This window comes from Haliaeetus albicilla, chromosome 2, assembly GCF_947461875.1.
Source record: "Haliaeetus albicilla chromosome 2, bHalAlb1.1, whole genome shotgun sequence".
NCBI classification, from domain to species: domain Eukaryota; kingdom Metazoa; phylum Chordata; class Aves; order Accipitriformes; family Accipitridae; genus Haliaeetus; species Haliaeetus albicilla.
Genome location: NC_091484.1, coordinates 76,319,784 through 76,326,764, shown reverse-complemented (window position 1 = coordinate 76,326,764; position 6,981 = coordinate 76,319,784). Strand labels below are relative to the sequence as shown.

Here is a 6,981-nt window from a genome sequence, read left to right as displayed (position 1 = left end):
TTTGGGTGGTCTGTAGGAGGGAAGGGGTGTTGCACAAAAGGAGGAAAGAACGTCTACATAGATGCTGACTGCTAGATTGATGTAAGACACTGTATGCCTGCCAAAGTTTTTTCTTCCTTTTTTTTTTTTTCCCCCTCTCCCTTAACAGCGTTCGATCTCTGCTGCCGTTTTTAAGAGGCTTTGTAAAATTCTTGGAAAAGTCTAGGAGTGCCTCAGGAATTTTACCCTCACTTCTTTAATTCCTGTATCATCATCATTCAGCACACGGACTGGAATGAAAGCTTTTACAGGATTTCTGTCTCAAGCTGGACTGAAACAAAAAGCAAAGTTATCTGTGCAGACTGGTAAGTTATTCATGCCTAGCTTCACCGGCGGCAGATAACATCCGAAAGTAGTAAATAAAATTGACAACTAAATCCACACTCTAGGGACTTCAGGACCTCTGTTTCATTTGAAAACAGGTAGAAATGTCTCTTCTGCTGGCTTTGTGGCGACGTGGACTTGTTTCTGATGCCAAGCCCGATGGCTGTACGGACAAACACATGTATTTACCCAGGCTCACACAAGCTGGTGTTAACTGGTGAATGGTAGGGATCACTTTTAATCTCTGTGAACACCGTGTAAATCTGACACAGCACTGCAAGTAAGCTGGAAGCTTTCTATGGATGATCTGGATGCTGAGGGGCAGATGATTTGGGGGGGGTTGGGGTTTTTTTAATTTTTTTTTACTTCATATAATTTTTTCAGTTTTTTCTTTCAAGCACAGAGGTGTCTCAGGCTTGCTCTCCCCCACTACTTCCGACCAGCAGGAAAAAAGCCAATTTGGGGGCTTCTTAGCCCGTGTCCCGCAGTGAAAGCGTATCTTAGAGCACCCTGCTGAAGGTCGGCTGTCCTGGTTGTCACCAGGGAGACTGGCTGCTGCTGCTGCTGCTGCTGCTGCTGCTGAGCCACAGGACTGGCCGGACACACGGACAGAAGGGGAGAGCAAGGGAGAAGGGAAATTACATGCTTGATTTTGCAGACAAAATGAATCCCCCAGCAGTGCCAGAGTGTCTTTTGGAGCAAAAGGTCTAACCTCCTCTGGTTTTATCAGAGGCGCAGATTAACCCCTGTGTTATCAGATCGCTGCCTGCTCTAACAGTGGGTGGTACGTTCATCTGTAAATCAGGAAGTTTGCTCTGACTTTAAATTACGCAAAATCTGATCCCGAGTCAGAAACTAACTCCCCAGGCACAAGTCTTGAAAGACGGGTATTTAAAATCTGCCGACTTCTCTGCCTCCTCTTTTTTCTCCCTCTTCTTACTTTAATGCACTGGTGTCAACTTCTAAATTGTCCTTAAATTAATTCAAGGCTTTTTCACTTGGACAATATGTCAGTATGAAGATGAAATCAAATACACACCTGGATGTTATTAGACAGTCAATAAGGGTTTTTAAAATATATTCGGCTTTCAAAAAATGATTCGGATACAAAGCTGAAGACTGTTTAAATAAAAATCCAGATGTCTGCAGCCTGTCATCCCCAAGTTCTTATTCTTTCTAGGCATCAGATGTTCTTGATTTTCCATATAACAAATTTTATTTCTTTCTGTTTTATAATATACTTACACAACAGAACTGTACCAGTGAAAAAAAGGAAAAAGCAAAGAAATGGGAACAAATTAATTATTGGTTTTACCTTTCTAATTACAGTGGGACTTCAGTGAGGAACCATGTGACAGACAAATCAAACCCCAAATTTAGCCAAACATGGTACTTGGTGGTGGAATTTTAATATAATACAATTGATGCTAGTTGTATTCTAATCAGTGAAACTTTATTTACTGCAAATAGTCTCTGAGACTTGAAGATCTTAAGTGACCAGCTTCTCTGCTCCTACCAAGCAGATGCCCAAGACACAGGGCATATATTACACACCTCAGGGGACTAGGGAAAGCAGAGCTCTAGGAATAGTTTACAAGAGTTTCCATGTGTCCCAGATTAGCACCTGTGGGATGGAGCTGCCTAGATATTGAGCCGTGTCCACAGGAAATTCCCACTTTACTCACTTCCTACAATTAGGATCTGGATGACCAAACAACCTTTGTACCGGTACTGATAAAGTGAGAAGGAATCCCTCAAAGGAAAATTTCTAGAAGCCAGGAAAATAGGCTTGGGAAGTATTGCAAAATGCTTCCCTGACTTCTACAATCTTCTCTAGGTATCTCTGACTGGCCTGTGCCAGAGACAGGGTACCAGGCAAGCAAGACCTTTACTCTGACCAGTGGCATATGTGAACAACACGAATTAAATGTGCCTTTAGAGCAGCAGGTTGGTCACCCCCCTTGGGAGTTAGTTAATATGCTTATATTTTCATCCTGGGACTCTCCATTGGTCTCTTCATAACTACTACCCACTCCTTATTTCATATTTTGGAACTCAATGCCACAATAACTCAATAAAATTGTCATTCAGGCAGAAAAGAAAAAGAAAATCTGAGATAAATTAAAAACATAAACTATTACATATAAATAGGGAAAATACACATCTGAGAGAGGTGTGTGGAGCTATTAGCCAATCTTACCTGTCTATGTTCTGAGGGGAACAAAATCATGATTATGACTGCTGTGTTGTTACTAATTGCTTGCATGGTGATGATACCGAGGCCCCTATGCCTTCAGTGCTGTGCAAAGAGACACAGCAGAGACAGCCTTGTCCTGTCTGTAGAAGAACCACCAAGTGGGGAAACAAAAGGAGACAGCAACAAAAGAACAAATATTCTGCACAAGAAGTAGAGGGAATTGGCAGAGTGGACAAATTAAATCAACAGTATAAGCGTAATGAGGAAAGAGGAGCGAGAAGACGTGAGTCGGGCAGCAATACGTCAGTTGGACCCCTTCAGAAATGTCCACCACAATGCAGATCTAATTGGTGCCCAACTCATTATGCTACTTTTCCACAAAATGAGCTCCATCCCATCTTACTCAGGCTGATGGCAAAGACCCCAGCACTTGGCCAAGTAATGAGAGGCCCGTATACCCAGTCCCCATAAACCACGAGGAAGCAAAAAAGGGCAAAATCCAGTGTCCTGCATATCAGCTGAGCTGGGGTTTGTGCAGACAGCTTTTCTAGGCATGGTTTTAGCTTATGTGCCAAATCACACTTGAAGGTGGGGTTTGTTTTTTTCTGGAATTATGTATCTAGAAATAGAGATGACTGCCAACCTTATGTAAGTGTTTAGGACATGCAGTGAAGAACATATCTGATGGGAACAAGAGGGAGAAAGTAGCCTTTTAGATGAGGGGTGATTTTTCACAGATTATTTAAACCAGTGTACTCTCAACAGCTCTCTAATTTAGTTACACTAGAGACAGCTGAGTAAAAAATCAAGCTCACAGTACTGGATATTTAATTGCCAAGATTGCAGGACCAACTCATTTTTTGTCTGAAACAAATCAGGTTCTGAAGGACTGTAGTACAATCCTCACTTAATATTTCAGTCAGAAAACAAATGTACTTGTTTAAGTGGTAGGCTTTGTTCTGTGCTCCCTCATGTCAAATTGCTTAGCATCTTTCTACTATTTGAAGAAGAAACAAATGTCAGCGACTGCAAATTTGGTCTTGGCTGACATGACTTCTCTGGGAATTTTCCACTTAGGTGAAGGAACAGTCAAAGTCGAAGGGCAGAGGGAATGTGTGTCAGTTCAGTGGCCAAATAATTGGAAGAACTAGAGGAACTTCAGCAAACTACAATTACTCTTCTCTCAAGAAGAATTAGTTATCCTGTGACCCAGCCAGCCAAGTCTTTTAGCAGGCAAGTGGCAATTGCTAGGAAAACTATATTACTCACAGTTTCAGAGGAAATAGCAATTCCTACTTTCTTCCCATAGCCTTTCACCCCTCTGAGGCATCACTGACTCTCACCACCGTGGAGAAGAGCAAAGCCATGAAGCAGGGAAGAGCTAGAGGATCCATGTATTCTTGCCCCAACATCTCAGAAATGGAAAGGAGTCCAGCACTGCAGGCTGGAATGAAAATGTTTCCCCATGTATTCTGTTCAGTGCTGTCCGTATAGAAAGCTGGAGTTCAGAGGTGGAGTTTCCTATAAGAATAACGCCACTGACTTAAACAGATTTACACCAATATTCAGCAGCTGCTTCCTGGGCTCAATTGACTTTCTGGCTAGAAGGATAACCTGTCCCATTTTGCTAACGTAAAAAGTGTGAGGTGGCAGTTGAGTCAATGCAAAGACAGTTGGGGATTTCTCTGCAGGAGAGGTGCCTGAGCACAACTGACACCTGACAGCATGAGTAAGGTGTCCAAGAATTGGGAGGCGTTTTAGACTGAATCCCTGACTTAACGCTCCTAAATCCAGGAAAGATGGAAGATTTCAGACACATGTCCTTCTTTAGCATTTGCTATCAGCCAGTCTAAGCACCCACTTGCTCCATATGCCGACTGCTGAAAATTCCCTCTATAGCGACTCGGCTGACTTTGTTCCCTGTATGGTAAACTCAGAGCCTGTAATATTTTCTTACAGAGCTGGACCCTTAAATCATTTTGTGAAGCTGGACCTGAATCCTCAGAAACTCATCTGGGAGGATCAGCAGTTATTTATCAACCACATGAATCACCTGCTGTGCCGGGAGCCAAGATGGCATGTCACCCTCTAATGAGCAAGATTCAAAGGCATAAAGTTCACATGATTAATTTTCATTTGGGTATTTCACGATTCAGTGAAATCAAAGCAGGTTCTAAAGAATGATCAAGTTTTTCCTTTTCTTAGGAACAAAAAATACCCGTACGTTCCTCCATGTTCACCTAGTTATCATAAATCTCTTTTGAGGGATTTTCTTTTTTTTTTTTTTTTTTTTTAATTTTCACTACATATGGGTGTGTGAGCCTCCTTACTACAGCACTTCCATGTTTCTTCTCTCCATTTTCCTTTTTCTTTTACTTTTTCCCTTCAGGTCATAGTAAGACAGAAGAAGATAAAAGTTTATCAATTAATATATGACGGGACAAAATCTGTGATTGTACAATTAAATGAATGAAATTCAGTATCAGCAGAGGCAAACCTATTTATATCGATTTAGTTCAGATAGACAGAGAGGATGATTAAAAAATTTTTTCTCTTGAAAGAGGTATTGAAGGCATAACTGAGGAGAAAAAAATCACTCATGAATGTCCTTGGAGAGTTTTCTTCAAATTTCATTTCAAGTTGTTCTCTCCTCTGAGAGCAAAAGACCCTACTGCACGTCCTGAAATCACATATAATGCAGTGATAAATGTGTTAGTACAGCACGATTTTTCATCACAAGTCCAACAAAGCTATGCAGGTGGCATTTGTCTCCCCTAACTGTAGGAATCTACCATGGAAATGGCTCCAACTGAGATGATGTCCTTTGCCTGCCTCTTAGTGAATGCATAGTGTGTGCATTTTCAGAAAGTGATCACAGCCCTCGATTTTAGACACCTACACTCCATTGGCTCCATTTACACAAATATTTAGGCTGCCTAGGCTGCCTAGCTCCAGAGTCAGCACTTACCTTTCTCTGGAAATCCCAATTCTATGCCCATGAGAGCTGTACAGCTGTCAACCATGTCAGTGAAAGGACTGTTATTACCCTTTTTTTTTTTTTTTTTGACACTTCTGGGACATGAAATAATAAAGATGACTGACACAAACGGGAATTTCCCAGACAGTTGCTAAATCAGCCTGCATCACAAACCAGATTTTTCTCTCACCCTGATTCTCTTGTGCCACCAAGTAGACAGCAGCATCTCTCCTAAGGAGGTAGCATTACGGACCATGAAGTCTTTACCACTGCCTGCTCTCCTGACACACAGCATGTAGTGCTAGAGAAAGGGTACAGAAAAGTTGGCTTTCATCAGGATCATCTTTTGTCTGAAGGCATCATCCAAAATAGGCAATTCTTCTCTCCAAGCTTATGCTGGAGAGAGAAACCCCCACGCTCTGCTGCTTAGCAGCAGGCAACTTTCAGCAGCATTAATATACCAAATAATGTCCCTCTTATAGGAGCAATGGATGTTAACCAAACAAATGTCAGTGCACTTTAGGAGCAAGCCATTTTTGTGAGAAAGGGAGTATGAATCCCTTACCATAAAATGGGAGAAAATCTTACATCTTTCTCCCAACAAAACTTCTCATATATGTGTTATTTAAGCACAGCCGTCTTGTGAAATGGTTGGTTTCTCTGGCAATCCTAGAAAATGCCACCACATTGAGGGTTAAATTCCAATCATTATTTTTTTTCTAAGTGAACATATTTAGCAACAATTGTCCTTTTGAGTTTCCTGTGCCCAGTGCATCACTGGGAGGTTGACCAATTTTTTTCTTCTTTTTTTTTTGCCCTGGACATTGTGTTACATAAAATAACAAGTCTGCCAGGAATACTGGGCATGACACATCAGTGACTGTGCTAATGAAAGCCTTGGTAGTTCATTACAAACACAGGAGGTGAATAAACCATTGTTATTGCTATAGGAAAGTTTTCAGTATGGATGACAGTTCGCTTGGATTTTTAATGTGCAGGAGGAATCCAGTCCAATCTTCTACTGCCATAAGCTGCAAAGCTCCACTGGAGCAATGCTGATTATTTGCTTGTTTTGAGGGAGGCTTTTTAATGCAATTTTCATGAGTTTTTTTACCCAGATTTCATCACTGCCGTACGCTCTATGCTCTGTTTCACCATGGCTCAACTGCTCAGGCTCCCAGCTTGTCTTTGGCACAGTCCGAGGTGCTGATTCAACATCAGAGACTTCTTTATAATAGTGAATTTCTTTTAACTGCCAAGTGTTATAGGGCACTGGATGTTGAGCTGATAGGAAAATAAAAGGGAGACCTTGAGGTGAAACTTGTGATCTATTTCCCAAGCAGGAAAAGCCTTGAGGTGAACTTTGTCAGGTTTATCGCGCAGCCACAGTCTGTGAAGTGTCAGCTGGACTTGTCAAATCTATGAGATCATATTGCAGCAGCAG

The 6,981-nt window shown here is 41.6% G+C and overlaps 1 long non-coding RNA gene across 1 annotated transcript; it reads left to right on the top strand.

The window, feature by feature from the left end:
- The first annotated feature begins 105 nt into the window (after positions 1-105).
- On the top strand, positions 106-4,030 carry LOC138684480 (uncharacterized). The gene is made up of 4 exons (XR_011323772.1): positions 106-344; positions 462-587; positions 1,693-1,752; positions 3,638-4,030. It is a non-coding gene; the product is annotated as an uncharacterized lncRNA (long non-coding RNA).
- Positions 4,031-6,981: the final 2,951 nt, after the last annotated feature.